We start from the raw sequence: 18,719 nt of genomic DNA on the forward strand, positions 1-18,719 counted from the left end.
AGACTGGCTTTGAACTCACGATCCTCCTGTCTCAGCCTCTGAAGCTGTCAGGCCAGGGTTGTAGCTCAGTGGCAGAACATTTACCTACCATGTGTGAGGAATTCGGTTTGAGCCTTAGCACAGCATAAAAATAAATAAATAAATAAATAAAATAAAGGCATTCTGTCCATCTACAACTACAAAAAAATTTAAATAGAAAAATATTATAGATTATACTCTTCTTTGTTTTATCAAAGATTTCTTAATAAGTGCCTATAACCTTTTAGGAAAGTTGTCATTTTGTTGAAATATTCTACCTATACTTAGTCTAAATTTGAGTGAACTATGTGTGTTAGTCAGGGTTCTCTAGAGGAACAGAACCAACAGCAGGTGTGATTATAAAAAGAGGATTTATTAGAATGGCTTACACAATGAGAACTAGATAATACACAATGGCCCCTGCAGGTTGGAGAGCTAGAGGACCCAGTAGCTGCACGGTCTAAGATGCTGATGCCTAAGAGCGAGAGGGATTCTGGAAACTCTTCAGGGAAACTCTTCAGGGAAACTCTTCAGCGAATCCCTGGCAGAATCTGCTTTGAAAGAGTGGAAGAGAAAGAGTCTGAATTCCTTAGGCGGTCACAGCAGCAATCAAGAACCTGTCCAAGAAAAATTGACTTTGCATTTGCTGCTGCTTCCTTGTTCTTCCAACTTTTATTCCATCCAAGCCTCCAAAAGCCTCCAACCTATGAGATGGTGCTGTTCATGATTAGGGAGGGTCTCCACTTCAGTTCAGTATCCCACATGTCAACCATTCCTAGACACACCCTCACTGACACTCCCAGAAGCCTTTTAATCTTCAACATCTCTTAATCCAATCAAGTTGATGACTCAAATTAACTATTACACTGTTTTATGTATTTGTAAATGATATATTCCATTTCTGAAATTAAACTTATTATTCACAATTTAAAAAATTAAATTACATGAATCATCCTTTGAAACTGGTCCTTTATTGCTTTTTAAATATTGACTTATTTTAATTCTTACTACCAAATATTTATTTGAATTTTTAGCTAAATGGAAGCTGCAGGTTTGTTACATTTCCAAGATACAAAAAAAAAAAAAAAAAGTCTGCCATTATATGTTGGGTTTTCTTGATACTTGCTCAGAAAATAAAGTATAACAAAGATACAAGGAACACAAACAATAGCACAAAAAACAAGTAATCCAATTAAAAAATGGGCAAAGAACCAAAATAAGCATTTCTCAAAAAAAAGACATACAAATCCCCAACAGATGTAAGGGGAAAAAAAATGCTCCACTTCCATAATCATCAGGGAAATACAAATCAAAATGATGTGATGAAACCAGTGCCTCATTTCACTAAGAATGGCTATCATCACAATGACTGAAGATGTGAGGGGTGGAGCTCAGTAGTAGAGCACCTGCTTAGTAGCATATGTAAGGCTCCAGGTTCAATCCCCAACACATATGCTCACAGGTGCAAACACACACACACATACACACAGGTCAAAAAGACATCTGCCCACACGTTTTATGTAACATTATTCACAATAGCCAAGTAATTGAGTCAAACTAAGAGAATGGATAATGTTATCCATATACACAATGGAGTACTATTCAGCCAATAAAAATTAAAGCTTTTCATATGCAACAATATGGATGGAACTGGAAATCATTATGTTAAGTGAAGTAAGCCAGATACAGAAAGATAAGTACCACAATAGGTGTTAAAGTACCACTTACATATGGAATCTTAAAAAGTTGACTAAATAGAAGTTGAAAGTAAAATAGAGAGGGTAGGGACTAGGGACAGGAAGAGGAAAGGCTGATTAGCAGGTACTAATCTATAATTAAATACGATGAATAAATTCTGGTTATCTATTGCACATAAAAGTAAACTGCAGATAACAATGTATTGAATATTTGAATAAAATGAGAAGGATTTTGAATGTTTTTTCCACACACAAAAAAAGGATTCTTGTGGAGGTAGGAATGCTTACCCTGAATTGAGCATTACATAATGTATGCATTTATCAAAACATCACCTAGTATCCCATAAATATGTACAATTTTATGCATCAATTCAATAAATAAATTATAGCAACTATTAGAGAAGCAGAGGAGGGAGCCATAGTGAATGAGTTTTTCCAGAATATACTTGACAAATCTGTATAACTTCTAACTGAATGCTAAAACATTTTGTTATTGCTCGACATGCAGCAACTAGCGGGCTGTTTAACAACAGTAAACAAATAAAGCTCTCTGTCCTAAATTATAAAATACTATGTAAACTCTCAATTGTTCCTACTAATACAATTTTGTGTATTGCCAACAGTGTTTAACATCAAGTTCAGATATTTAAAATTTACTTCTCCTGAGAATAAAGCATGTATCTCAGACATTAGCCAGGTGAGGTCACAGCATTTCAACCCAGGGGTATTTAACCCCTGAGCCACATCCCCAGCCCTTTTCTTATTTTGAGACAGGGCCTAGTTAAATTGCTTAGGTCCACACTAAATTGCTGAGGCTTCCTTCAAACTTGCCATCCTTCTCTCTCAGCCTCCTGAGTCACTGGGATTACAGGTGTGTACCACCTGTAATCAAGCAAGAGTCACAAAACTTCTAATACAGACAGGTAATGCAATGTTTGTGGGTTCCAGCTATATAGTTAGAAAGATGTGTTTAGACTCCCAGTTCTACCACTTGCCCTTTCCATATCCTGAGAAAATTGTTTCTTACTTTTAAGTTATAGGGTTCATGTTTTAAAAATTAGATAATAAAACTACCTGCTATTTGACTAATGGAATAATTAAATAAGATTATCCATAAAACACATTTATATAGCTTCTAGAAAATGGTAAACACACATAAAACTTCATTTTAACTGCAATGAGTAGCCCCATGTGCTTTCCTTACGGAGAAAAAAAGTCAAGCAAAATACTCCATAAAATCAGCTAAACACACACATAATAATACATAATGAGTGATTCTTTACAAATAGTTCAAAAACAAGCAAACCTAATCCATCACTGGTTTTAGAAGTAAAGAGAGAAGTTATCAGTGGTAGTGATTGGCAGTGAGCATAAAAGAAGCTTCTTAAGTTCTGGTTCTAGACATGTGCTGATTAAAATGTCACATTTGTAAAAAATCATCAAGCTGTGTCCTTGTGATTTGCACATTTTTCTGTGTTTATGTGATATTTCAGTCAGAACAATTTTTCTACTCTTTAGACAAAAGAGTACCTATTTCATAGAAATTCTTTGGTCTATTATTTAAAACAAGTAACCTGACCTTCTAGAAAAGAAAATGATGGTAGGGTAGTAAGATTTTTTATCAAAAGCATGTATTGCTGCAGACTTCTTATTTGAATCTCACATAAGCTAAGACAAGCTCATATAAAATAATAATAATAAGCATTTGCATTATATTTTTGAAAATTTGCTTCATAAGATAAGATTTCATTAATATTTCATACAGTACTATTTTAAACTAGCAAAATATGAATTAGCATAAAATGCATGACATTCACAATTATCAAAATTTCAATAGTTGCTATAAATTATTGAATCCTATTCTCACTTTGGAAATATTGTAGATATTCTTGAGACTTAACAGAATATATGGTACAAGTAGCAATGCCTGAAAATTTCTTATATTCTAATATTTATAACATTTATAAGTTTTTTGCTCCTCCTACTATTGTAACATGAAGAAACACAGCAGACAGAATACAACAAGATGGGAAACAGAATAGGCAATTAACTTTACAACTCAGCTAAGTTTCCTTACATATAAGAACCAATGCAAGGAATAGTTAGATTTTTACCAAGTATTTTTATGTAATCAGTCAGAGGTCTAAGGAGTTTAAAATCATTTTCACTTTTAATTCTCACACTGAATCTATGTCCAGTATCTTCCCACTTTTGAGAAAATGAAGTTGAGGCATGAAGAGACTAAGAAACTTGCCCAAGGACACTAACAGTAAGAGGAGCAGAATTTGAATCTAAACACTCTATATCCAGAAAGTACACACAAAGTAGGAAATTCTTCAAGATTGCTACCAACTCTCTCAGCAAACCATTAAAAAACATTAAAGTTATTTCTATTAGATCAATCTGAGTTTCTCTAATGCAAAACGTAAAATCTTTGTGATTTTACAAAACACAAAGTCACAATGAATACTTAAACCTTATACATGGCTACTTTTTAAAGTCTCCAGCTTTCCCCTGTCAATCATATTTTAGGGGACATTTTTACATTCTCCATATTAATAAAGCCATTATGTGAAAGCAGCAACAAATGAAAAATGACTTTTCAGATAGAAGACAGCAGATAATTAAAGGGATTGTCTATGAAGCATAGAGTTAACACCTTTAATTTAAGAAATTCTATTTTATCTATGAATTCAGTTTGCATCTCCTAATTGGTGCTCAGTGTTTCAAATGCTGTGCCATGTGGAACAAGTGAGAAGTGCTCTCTTTAAAAATTGATGAACTTGAGATAAGGACATACCTCTCAAAGGAGATTGTTCTCATTTAGTTGTAAAAATATTTCTCCCGAGATTTAAGTTAACCTGGCTGATGTTAAATCATTTAACCAATCCACAAACAACCAAAGTTAGTGAACTTACAATGGGGTTGCCAGCAAAATTATTGTAGAGGTATTCTAATTCTGAGCACCAAGGAATAAGACACTAATTAATACAATGTTTCAAGTGAGTATCAAGTGAGCAGTGTGGAAAAATCTCAACTGACTTTCTTTTTCTGCTTCACTTAGATAAAACAGCTGGTTGAGTGATAATTATTTTTCACCCTTCAACTGGTTGCTCAAGCTTCCCAGAGAGTGTCTATAACAAATGACATTGCTAGCTGATATCCTCTGGGTTTATTACACGAAACCTAGGGCCACAGACTTCTCTGATAGGCTCATTTGTCTATTAGAAATAAAGGAATGTGGTCATTTTCAGTTTAAATTTTCTTTCCTCTGCCACTGTTAATTACTGTTCTCTCTTCTCAAATCTACCAGCTGCTGCCACCAAAATGAATAAACAAATCAACTCTATAAGATACTTGGAGCAAATTTAGCAAGATGTCCTCAGAATGCAGAGACTGCAAACTGAGCAAAGATACCCTCTTGCCTAATACCAATATCTGGTTCAAATATTTAGAAACAACATTAGGAGGAAATAGATAAATTTCACTGAGTTATTTCAACTGAAGAAATCAGAAGGAAAAAAAATAAATTTGAATTCTCAATTCTGCTTAACCTGTATCTATCTAATAACAAAAATTCTACTTAAAAAAAAGAGAACAAGCATAAATTATCACTGAACATGCTATAAAACAATTTGGATATCAGAAAACATTTTTGTTACTTCATATTTAATAATATTTCATGTATGTGCTTAGTACATGTAAGGTATTGCATATAAATAACAAATATGGGAGGGGAGTTATGTTAAAATTTAATCAAATGATCTAAAAGCTTTCCACACTTCATAAAGTAAGTTCTTGGTTTAACTAAAAAAAAAAAAAAATAGAAACATTAGTATAATATATATTTGTATAGTTATCAGATTTTGCCTCCTTAACATATTTTTAAAATAACAATAATTGAATCTATTTTCTGTATGCTGAATATTAAAAAGAACTTTACTCCCTACCAAAAGTTCTAGGCAAAAAGCCATATTTGATTGTGCTTTAAGTAATCTCAAACTTCAAAAAAAAAAAATTAATAAACACGTCCTTAAAATTATGTTGGCAGCCTTACACACTTGTTCTCCACTATTTTACACAATACAACTGAGATGCAGGAACTAACCTTCCCTTCTTTGCTGAAAGGAAAACTTAAACAGAAAACTTAATGTTAGTGGCACAAGAACTAGAACTCTGAAATGAAAGCTCTGTGGTTGGGATCTAGGGCTTCCTGCCATCACTGTCCATGCAGACTGCAAATCTGTGGCACACAAACTGCTTTATCCTGAGTGCATGACAGACATCACTAATCAATTTCAACACTTGTTAGCTCTAAACTTCCACGCGATCCCAGAATCCCTTTTCTAGTCAGCACTTCAAGAAGCCATTACTGATCAATTGGCATCGCTGTACAACTTAAAACCTGTTTTTCTTCCCTGGTTCTTGCCTTTACCACAGAAACAGGCTGCCTCTTGAGAAATGATTAAAGAGTGGCTACTTCCCAGATGCTCTGAAGTTTAAAATATAAAAACCCAGATCATCATTTAGCTGATTAATGTTTTCAAAGTCTTCTGTGAGTGAATTTTAAATAGATTCTGTTCAGTGAATAAACTACTCTCTGCAAGCACATTTTCCTCCTTAGAAATCTGCTTTGGGATTGTTCATTAACATGACACAATAAATTAGTAATTTTGCAAACTAAAGAGTCCTTTAGTACATTTAAGTGCTCTAAAATAATGCAGATTTCCAAAGTACTCTTGGGAAATTGGTTACACAAGCATTAGGGTATGGAACCAAAAAGAAAAATATATTGGAACAGGAGTGTTCAACCTACTTTAAAGTTTCAAGCAAGGTGTAATTAGGAATAATGCCCAAGAATAAATCCTTTTTCTTGACCAAGTTTGTAGAGGCAGTTGATGTGATGCCTGATCATATTCTGACCATGGCCACTGTGGTACACATCTGGTCCTCAAAGTGTTTAAGACAGCATAACTGAGAGGTATGTGAGAGATCATGTACTAGCACTTCAGATTGGAACCCTCTCTGTGGCAGGCATGTGACTTAAGGATTTGAATGGTTTCTTGTTTTCACTGAAACATAGTTTTCAAAAGCATTTCTTTATGGAGAGAACATAATGTTTCAGAAACAGCTGATGCATGAACTATTTTCACATTTCTCTTTTCCTGGCTCCCTATAGTTGATAATCGAAGGGCGCCAAAACAGGGAGGGTAAACCATGTCCCCAAATAGGGTATTTCATATTTCAGCAAAGTCTAGGTGCTGATTTAAACACATCTATAAAGAAAAAATGATTTAGTATTATTTTAAAAATAGAAGATTTCTATTTAGATTGAGGTAGAAATAAGCACCTTTTCTTAACTTCATCCAGTTGGGAGAGAGATTCCAGAAAGTTTAATGAAAAAATTAAAAATTAAAAAAATCTAGGTAACAGAAAAAAATAAATTTTGAGTTATGTCCTTCCAATTGTTTTTTTTTTAATTTTATTTTATGACCTGTAAACTGTACATATCCCCAATTGTACACATGAAAAGTCAGGCATATAAAAATCACAGACACTTTGCCTGAACAAAATGCAAAACGAGGCATCTAATTGTCTGCATTGCCTTCACATCAATCAAATACCTGGGTAGCTAAGCAAAGCCTCCCACCACTTCTGTGCATTTGCATTGAAGATTCTTGACACGATTGAATATTGGGGTGCTGCTGCTTGTGAGACAATTTCATTGAAGCAACATGGTTTGAGGTTTATGTTATTTTTATTTCTTTAAAAAAATCCTCATTACAATTATAGTGCAAGAAACTCAAAAGCAACAGGGAGAAATGAGACAGGCACAAATGCAAGGCAATGGTAAAGCAGCATGGAATGCTTTAGAATTTCTGACAATCTTAACTCTAGTCTTTGTGACCAGGATGTGCATAGAGTCCACATTTTCTTTTTTTAAATAAAAAATTTAAAATATTTTCACATTATTACTTTTATGCAAAAGAAGAATCAATGTCCTCAACTGCCCTTGACATTGTTAAGAATTAGATTTTCTTCAAACTTGCAGTGAGTGGTCTTATGAGGGAATGTAAGTGTTCCTCCCAGGAGAAACTAGTTCCTATTGATAGCATTCAAGCTACCTTCAGTATAGGAAAAACCATATATCACTGAGTACCAATGACAATATGCACATCTTCTCCTCCCTTTTCTAAAAGTAAATCAGGAATTACTAAGAAGCTTTTAGATAATAACAGAAATGTCATCCTCATTTGAACATGCTTGCTATCTATAAAATATAGGGCAACTAAGCACTTTATAATCCCAGATATCAACTCCTACTAGATTTAAGACTGACCCTGAATCAATTTTTATGATCTCCAAAAAAAAAGTGCAAAAGTCTTTGGTGGATAAGCACTCACACTGCCCCCACTTCATTTCATTGAAATGGCAACCAGAGGAGAGATGTATCATTCTTTTTATTTTCAGTGAGGAAGAGGAAAATAGCCATGTATGCACACACATATGGATTTGACCCATGTTTGTCTAATTCAAAACATACTCTCAATTATAGCACTTGGTTTGAAGGTGGTAGATATTGTTCTAAGTTATTAGATACATTCACTCTTCTAAATATGCTAATTTACTCAATGGGATTTACTTTCAGTTTATGTTCAGAAGTGATACCTATTGGAACCTACTATTAATATTTCTGTTTATACATATCAACATACTTTGATCTTAAAATGTCTAGAAAATCTACATATGAACATTGAACACTATGATTGTTATTTCCCTGTAGGCAGACATACTCAGAAGCAACCAAACATATCTAAAATTGTTGACCAGTAACTTAATTTCAAGACATTCATTCTAAGGGAAGTATTCAAGAGAAGAAAAAAGGTTTAAGAAGCTATGAACTACAAGTTATTCTTCTTCTTGATTTTGTAATACCAAGAGGATAAATAGGTAGAGACAATTGTTTTGTAACAGAGGATTGATCAGGCAAGTAAATCTCTATTGACTTAATATATTTTTCAGCTATTATAATACGAAAGATGTAAAAACAATAGAAATATAAGGTAGTATTTAAAATTATGTGCAAATGTTGAGTGCAAAATGTAATGCCATTTTGCCTATTCTTACAATGTACATTTATTTCATGTATCCCTGAATGCAAGGTACTCTAAAAAGAAACATTAGAACTTTACACATTGGCAATTTCTCTCCTATACAATCTACCTGCCATCTTAGAAGATAAACTAGTCAAAAAAAATTGTAGTTACAATGCATCTATGTGGGGAGATCATCATTCACTTACCAACAGATCTCTCAGATGCAAAAGAATGTATACATTCAAGTAATAATATTCTCTGTCTTATAAAAATCTTTTATATAGTGGAGAATATCTGAATCAAGCTTTTAAAAACTGTTTTAAATTAAAATTTCTCCTTATTCATATAGATAATCAGTTATTAACTATTCTGCAAGTGACCTGATAAACACAATCCCAACAAACTCATTAAAATATTGCAAAAAGGGGTATAGTTGTATTATTCATAAAATGATGTTCAATTTCCAAGGAAATCTAAAAACCCAGAGCCTCTTTGAAGTCATTCTCTTCCTTGAATTTCTATATGTGTCATATAGCTAAAAACTTAGAATTTTATAATTGGTTCCATATTTGTTAAATATCCTCCATAGTAGTTCAATAATTTGTATTTTTCATGGAGCTCAATTTTTTTTCTGCTCACTTTTTTCTATTATTTATGCTGATAGTTTTGGATGCTCTAACACATCTCAGTAACAACAAAAAGATATGAAAAGATAATTCCTGACTCCCATAACAGGTTTTCTGAAACCTTAATAGGAACTCATTCTTTCAAATTTCAAAAAGATACATCTTGGGGACCCAATTGGGGTCCTAGGTCTCTATAACATCCTACAGAAATCATTTTTAGGGTTTTTTCCCAACTCTGAAATATCAGTCTCTCCATTGAATGTAATATGTGGAGAGAGAGCCTCAATCCATATTTTTAAGGGTCTTTCTGAAATTAAATGGCCTTCTATTTCAGAGGAACTTCCAGGGTGGGATTGTATGTTTCAAGTAGAGCACTAAACTTAGTTTTAGTAAGAGGCCTGGTGTCCTTCTTCTCCAAGTCCTTTTGTCTTTTAATCCATTCACTGTCTTTGCATACTTAAGAAGTTCTTCTTTTGTATTTTCAGTGATTCTGCTTCAAAATCCATTAAAAAATCATCAGGTTAAGTAGAATTTGATGACAGTGACCCACAAAAACTTCTGATTGCCAAATTACCCCTCATCAATTAGTATATGAGTTCAGGAACACAAGAAATGTCAATCTATGTCTTATATAAAATACAGTAGCTAATGGTTTAACTGCTCTTGGTAACTGATTATCTCAGCTTACTCCAACATAATGCATATAAAATCATGTTCCTATTTTGAATCCTTATTTGGGTCAGTGACCTTTCTCTAGCAGACCACCCCTCACCGGATTTCATATATATTATAAATTTAAAATATGGGGCAAGAGAGTGTGAATAAAACAATGAAAGTCCAATTGATATTGTTTGTCAGATATTTAGTAAATTTAAACAGTTAAAAATAGAATAATTTTTATCAATCTGAATTTTTCCCATTTATACATTACATAGTTCCTGAAAAATGGAAAATTTGTTTAATCTTGTGGATCACAGGAAAGTATTCTTTCCTCCAAAGTAGAACAAATATATCCATAAGGATGATCACGACTTTACCATGCAGACCATCTAGTATACTTTTAATGATGATAACTAGCTGATACCAGAATAGAAGCAAGAAGAGAGTGAGAAAGATGGACTAGTTGGTCAAACAGGGCTGAAGACCAAGTTCTAGCTCTGTGGTGACGGTGAGTACATTGCGGCAACAGAATTTTGTTACAAATCAAATGTTGTGATATATGCCTACATTTTTGTATTAGCTGGACCTGTCATTCTAGTACATAAGATAATCTTACAGAAAATCCAGGTTGTACATGACTCTTATGGTAGCATAATAAACAGTGCATATTCAGACTAATATTGCTCAGTGTTTTCCTCTTTCTTCTATTGCCTCTGTGATCCAGTGTATAGAACCATATGTAGATATTCTACAATGGTGTTTTTGTAATATTAAAATTGTATGGGCCATATAAGTATATCCTGAAATTAATATTGGACTTGTCATAACTTGACGTTAACACAATTTTACAGATAAAAGAATACAAAAATGAATATATACCTAATTAAAATGAATAAATTTCAAAAAAACAAAAAATTAAAAAAGAACACAAAAATTTTATTGAACCAATAATATGAAAATTTTACAGGAATGCACTAGAAATATACTGCAATGGAGCACTTGAAGTTCTGTGTAGATCAAATTGTGAATGAGAGGAGTATAGTAGGAACAACAAAAAACGGGATAGAAGAACAAAATACACACCTTGCTATTCTTTTCAATAATAGTCCAGAAAGAGCCAGCTCTCTAGGGATGATGATCATATGTGCCCTCTACTGTGCCACATTTAGCTTCATTTATATACCTCTCCTTGGTATTCTGGCATCCAGTGGTTTAAAATGAGCCTTTATTTATCATGATGTAGAAACAGAGCTGTTTATTTACAGAATATTTTCTATTGTGATAGATAAGGTAATTTGCTTTAGAGTATGGGTTTTATTTTTCTTTATTCACTTTTAAATAAATTATTAATATGAATCTGTGAAGATTTCAAGTTGAAATGTATTCTGTATTTATCTATAAATAAATAATATTATTTATATATGAATAAATTCAAACACAAATGTTTTGCATAATAGATAATTATTATAAAGAAGATAAATAATTACTATATAATTATTATATTGCTGACCACTCTCTCAGGATCCATCCTTGGCTATGAACATCTCACAGGTTAAATGAATATGAGAATAGAGTATGTTGTAGATACATATGAATGAGAATTTACTCCAGTGAAAGAAACTTTTTTTTTGCCAATAAATAAGTAAAGTTTTTAAATGCTTTCTTTCCAGAAATAAAATTCAGATATTCTTAAATAACATGCTATCAACTGAACCAACTTCTGTACATGAAGCATGTACTTAGGGCTAGAGCCACGTATAATCCCTACCTACCTTTACTTAGTATTCACTTTGATATTACATGCTTCCACATAAAACTGCACACTTGAAAGGGATGATGCAAAATGATTCCTCAGAATCTGAATAGTTTCACCTAAATCAGACTCATTGAGGTGCTTGAATCAGTTATTTTCTGACTTTCAAACTCAAAGTAAATCAATTCCTTTGTTGTATTAGCTCAATTTCCATCACAATAAAACAAAGAAAATATTAACCTATTAATTGAATATGCCTTGTGGCTCAAAATTATAATTAAAACAAGAAGGCCCATGTACAATTAAATAAAAAAACAAATTTTGAGACTTATGTGCAGTTATTTGTAATGATGTCTCTTTTTTTCTGTTTATTGAATTCAAACAAAAAGGCAATGTTTCTTTTTCATTTTAAACTTACATATTAATAAAGTAACCTGAGTTAAACATGTGTTTTTTCTTATTTTAGGACACATTTTTAACATCAGGTAAATGATTCCAAGCAAGGAAAGACAATTATAAAAAATACTAAATTAATTAGTATAGTTTTGCTCTTTATCAGTTGATAGTAGTGATGCACATTTGGATGGGCTATGTGAGCTTTCTGTTGCTGTAACAAGTAACTGAGATAATTAATTGTTAAACAGAGAAGGTTTATTTGGGCTTACAGTTGTGGAGGTTATAGTTCATGGTCTCTTGACTTCATAGCCTTGGGGACTGTGGCTATGGAGGAAATAACCACAGGAAAATATGGCAGAGGAGTCCTGCTTACCTCAGGGCAGCTGGGAATCAAAGAAGGAGAAAGAGGAGAGGCTGGGGTTGAATATCCTCTTCAAAGAGAAATCCCTAATCTGAACTTCCTTCCTCTAGGTCCCACCTCTTAAAGGTCCACCACCTCCCAGTAGTGCCATGGGCTATGAACTGATCCTTCAGCACATAGGCCTTTGGAAGACATTCACAATCCAAGCATAACAGACTAACTAAAATGAGGAAACAAGAAACATCTTCATGCCTCCAAACGCAATATTTCAAAACTAGAAAATTACATGGTTCATTTTAGACACTTCACTTTAGAGGTGGTGGAAAGCAGTAGAGTGTGATGTCTAGGAGCACTGATTGTGAACTCGAAAAAACTATCAGTGAATCAGCTCTTCCACTTTCTGAGCAGTATCCTTGGATAAATTATTTACATTCTCCATGGAATAGAGCTAATACTTATTGAATACTTATCATGCGTCAACCAATATACTAAACACCTTATATGAATACTCTCATTTAATTCTCACAACTTTATGAGGTAGGTATTATTATTATTCCTGATTTAAAAAAGAGTGTTATGGTTTAGATGTGAGGCATCTCCCAAAGCTCATGTATGAGACAATGCGAGAAGGTTTGGAGGAGAAGGGTTAAGGCTCTCATAACCCAATCACTATCAATGAATTAATCCCCTGATGGGATTAATTGAATGGCAATGGAAACGGGTGAGGTGTGGCAGGAGAAGGTGGGGCATTAGGAGCATAGCTTTATGTGTATGTGGCAAGTACAGAATTCTTTCTCTCTACCTTCTGATCATCATATGAGCTGCTTCCCTCTATCACACTCTTCCACCATGATATTCTGCCTTACCTGGAGCCTAGAGAAATGGAGTGTAGCCTGCTGTCTATGGACTGAGACTTCTGAAACTGTGAGCCCCCAAATAAACTTTTCCTCCTCTACAATTGTGCTAGTCAAGAGTCACAACAGCAAAAAAGCTAAGACAAAGAAGAAAGGAGGTTTGCCATGTTTCGGTAAATAGCTCAAGTTGTTGAAGCTCTGATGCTAAAATCATATTGGCTGACTATGCTATTATAATCTTACCTATCTAGCTGTACTGTTTTTCTTGAGTGCTCTGAGCCTCAGTTTTCCCAACTTTGATACTATATAACAGGAAAGCTTGTTTGTGATACTGCAATGAATAAATATGTGAAAGTACCTGGAAATAGTGAACCCAAATGCTCAGTAATTAAAACTCCTATTATTTAATATCCAACCCAGGGATTCAGCAGTTGCTATTATTGCTGTTAGAGTATATTATTGAACTTTGTGTTTACTGTATCATAATCAGTATATAATGGTAATGGCTTATATTTATTGACAATGTGTTGCTTCAGAACTCTTTGTGTCATATTCCTTAGGCCACACAAAAAAAAATTTTTTTAAATTTCATATGGTTTTAAATGAGATAATTTGAAATACTTAGAAAGAATGGAATAATATGTTTTTGTAAATTGGGCAAATTGGAATTTAAGGGAATTAGTGTTTCTTGAACCAAATGAATATAGACAATTTTTGGATCTGAATTGTTCATCTCGTTTCTTAAAACGATAAGTTGGAATCTTCAATAAGAATTCTCTAAATGATAAAAATTGGGAAACTAAAAAATCTTGTTTTAGTAGATGAAATCATACTATTTCATGGGATCCTAGAAATAGGTGTGTTTGATTCACTTTTTTATGGGCCTTTCTGAACATAATTATAAGGAGCTGTTAAAAAAGCAAAATTGTATTGTGAACTCATCGCATCCAGGGGACCAGGGAATGAGTGCTGTTTTCAGTGCGTTGTCGGGTGGTATTTTACAAGGCATTTAACATCCTACAATGAAATAATAGATGGGAAAGTTGTAAAGTGCTGTTCAGCAGTCATTATGGCTAATGTTGATTCAATTCTATTTCTTCTCTAAAATGAAGAGCAGGATTGGAAAGCACTTTGTAAACATACATTGACTTATGAATGTATAATTATAAAGTAATGAATTCTGCATTTTTCATACTCATTTTATAAATGCATTTCAGCAAACATTTATTGAGTGCCTAAATGTTTTATAGCATGAATATATTTCATTTGCACGTCAGATTTAACATTTCAGGGCAAATATGAGTTACTGAGTGTTTATCTACTGTGTTCCTTACCTCTGGAAGGATTGTCCTAATCTTAACACTAGTCTCAGGCCTACACTCGCCTGTAGACTTCCCAGAAAGAAAGGAATTATCTGCTGCACAACTAGCCACATGCTGTGCCCTGCTTTCTGCTGCCAACCGCTTCTTAACAAACCTATTTTTGATCACATTTAGAAATAGGAGGCTGGATAGAGTTTTGTGGAAATGTATTTTTAAATTTTCCTCTGAGAGAATAAAAAATAGCCATCATCTACATAAAACAGGTTTTTAAAGAAATTTTCTAAACTTCTTAGTACCATTCATTGATAAGGATCTAAAAATGAAAAGAAATGAAAGGCAAGCCCTTCTAGTCTACTTTGAATTTCATGTTTTGCTTTATATTAAAACACTTATTTCACTAGGGTTTTTTTTTTTTCTTTATGTAGGCTATAAAAGTTCCTAAAACTTTTTAAAGTTTAGCACTAATCTCAAATTCTTACAGTCTTTCCTTTTAGAACTTGTCTTTCATTGCCAGCCCCCAAAAGAACTAGAGTTTTGTTTAACTGCTTCGAGTAGTTATTATTAGCACAGCCCATTAAAGGCCAGTGTTTACCTTCTCTGAGAGAGAAGCAACAGGGTTGAAGTGTTCCCTTGATTTGAATTGAAAGATTGCAAAGCAATTAGGACCTAGTGTATTTAGTTATAGTCTGAAGCATCTGTCTGAGCGCTCATTCTATTGGATGTCGTTCGTGATTGAAATTAGAACCATTTAGCTGTAATGCTTTTTCAGGTCCCTTACTGAAATCATAACACTAATGTCAATTCATGAATAAGGCTTTGAAATACAGGATGGGGGAATCTCCTTCCTAATTGGCAAAGTTTCAGGAGAGGAAGAACACATTCACATCCATAAACTAAAAGTGCAACTGATGTGTCATTTACTGTTCTGCAATCCAAGAAAGCCATGTTTGCTGACAATGGATTCATTAGAGCTTCTTTCCTACTGCCAACAGGCACAGGAAAAAATGTAATTTTTCTGGCAGTTCCCAGTGTTGATGGAAGAATCAAAGTGGCCTTCAATGGGCCTGTGGTAAAAGGAGAGCTTTGTTTTGTGTTCCAATAGCCTGAAAACGGTCATTTTGAAACTCAATAAAGGTGTGTGTTCTAGGAAGTCAGAGGAGTTGTTTGTTAATACATGAGCTCCAGCAAAGGAAGCTGGGTTAAATATGTCACTACAGAATTTATGATGAACGCGGGGGACTTCCTGACTTTAGGGCCCTGAGGGACTCTGTATTAATAGAGAAAATTCAGAGGGATTTTGAGCCATAAAATCAGATGACTCCATAAGACTTAGAAATATTTGGGGTGAATTTTATAGAAATAAAATTTATTTAATTTCTTTTATATTTATTTATTTTTGCCATTACTCTGGAAATTTACTTTCTTTGTGAGTCTGCTGTAATGGTTCAATTAGGTTAATGCAAGAAAAATCCTGAAAAGTCTCTATATGCAATCTATTTGACTAACACCCTCAGTATCTGGGGAATCTACGTATCTTACCTGTTGCTTTCTCTGTTCCCCCATGTTTCCACCAAATATTATCCTATAGTGATTTCCAATACCCTTCATTGTGTTTTTGGTTCTGCTCCTTTTACTTGTTACAGAAGAGTTGTTGATGGATCAAGAAACAGAAAGGGATCTGAAATATCATCACATTGATCCCCAAGTTTGCTGAGGCATACAGTTTTCCCTCCAAGCACTCATTCCCATTTCATCATTATAAGAAAACTAGAAAGGTTGATTTAAACATTTTGCAGAAGGGTCATAAAACTATTGGTTAAGAATTGAACTTATCAGTAAAATGTAAAGTGAAATTATTGCCAGGTCTATAGCTTTTCCTGTTATCAATTTCAATTGACTACACCAATTCATAATAAGAATTAAATTGTTCAAGTACAAGTTGTCAGTACTGAAAAAACATTTAACTGACATTTTCAAGCACATATCATTCGCTGGATAAAATGTAAAATTGGTTTAGGAGTATCAACTTAGAAATTGTCTTACCTGGACTCACAAAGAACAGTTTTCCTAGGTGTTGAAAATATACAGTAAGGGTCTTCGCTGCATTGCATGTGTATCAGGGCATCCCTGTTCAATATTCTGAATATCTGTGTCCTTCATTGGTGAAATGAATTCCCTCATAAAAGACACCCCAGAAAGGTCCCTTGCCCCTTTCACCATGTGAAGACATGGAGAGAAGTCCTCACCTATGAGTTAGAAAGTGGATCTTCACTGACCATTAAATCTGTCTTGGTCTTGGTCTTCTCAGCCTCCAGAACCACAAAAAGTGAATTTCTGTTGTTTATAAGTCATTCTATGTAATTTTTGTTCTATTACCCTGGACATATTCCTGCTCTTAATCCTAGTATTTTTAAGATGCCAAAGTCTCCCCTTTTCTCCTGTTCAGATTGTCCCTCTCAAAGCTTATAGCTATGAAAGCTTACATAAGAAAATTAGAAAGATTAGATAACCACCCTAACAATCCATTTCAAGGCCCTTGAAAAATAAGAACAAACCAATTCCAAAACCAGGAGAAGGAAGGAAAATATAGAATCAGAGCCAAAATCCATGGAATTGAGAATAAAATATAATAAAAAGGATCATTAAAATGAAGAGTTAGTTTTTTGAAAAGATAAACAATATTGATCAGTATTAGCCCAACTAGCCAAAAGAAAAAGAGGGAAGACCCAAATTAATAAAACTAGAGATTGAGAAGGAAAAATCACCACAAATATCACAGAACTCTAGGCGATCATTAGCAAATATTTTGAAAACTTATACTCCAATAAATTGGAAAACCTAGAAGTAATGGATACATTTCTAGACACATGTGAGCTGCCAAAATTGAATCAAGAGAACTGTTTTAGTAAGCTTTTTCACTGCTATGACTAAAAGACCCAATCAGAACAACTTCAGAGGAGGAGAAGTTTATTTTGGGGCTCACAGTTTCACAGTTCTCAATACATATACAGCAGGTTGGAGCTCAAGTTGAGGCAGAACAACATGGTGGAAGAGTATGGTGGAGGGAAGCAGTTCACATGGTGATCCAGAAGCGAAGAGAGAGACTTCACTCTCCAGAGACAAAATATATACCCCAAAGTCACACCCCTAATTCCCATCTCCTCCACTCTACCATTTCAGTTACTATTCAGTTAATCCCTATCAAGGGATTAATTCACTGACTGGGTTAAGACTCTCAAAACCCAATCATTTCTCCTCTGAACCTTCTTGCATTGTCTCACATGTGAGCTTTTGGGGAATATCTCACGTCCAAACCATAAAAAAGACATAGAAACCTTAAACAAACCAATAACTAGCAATAAGACAGAAGCAGTAATAAAAAGCCTTCCAACAAAGAACAGGACCAGATAAAAACTCAGCTGAATTCCACCAGAAAATTTAAGAAGAACTAATACCAATGCTCCTTAGATTATTCCATGAAAGAGAAAGGGATGGAACACTTCCAATTCAGTCCATGAAACCAATATCACAATCATACCAAAACCAGATAAAAATACATCAAGGAAAGAAAACTACAGACCAATATCTCTGATTAGATTTTAAAAAATTGTTAATAAAGTGTTAATAAATTATATTCAAAAACATATTAAGAAGATTGTTCATCATGACCAAGTTGGTTTTATCCCAGGCACACAAAGATGCTTTAACATGTGCAAATCAAAATTAAGAATAAAAGTCACATAGTCATCTTAACCAATGCAAGGAAAGCTTTCAAAAAATAATTCAGCACCCACTCATGACAAAAAAAAATTGAAGAAACTAGGGATAGAAGGAACTCACCTCAACATCATAAAGGCTATATAAATAAACCCAAAGTTAACAACCTATTAAATGGGGAAAAACTGAAAGCATTTTCTCTGAAATTCAGAACAAGA

Source organism: Marmota marmota, unplaced genomic scaffold (assembly GCF_001458135.2).
Source record: "Marmota marmota marmota unplaced genomic scaffold, marMar, whole genome shotgun sequence".
Lineage (NCBI taxonomy): Eukaryota > Metazoa > Chordata > Mammalia > Rodentia > Sciuridae > Marmota > Marmota marmota.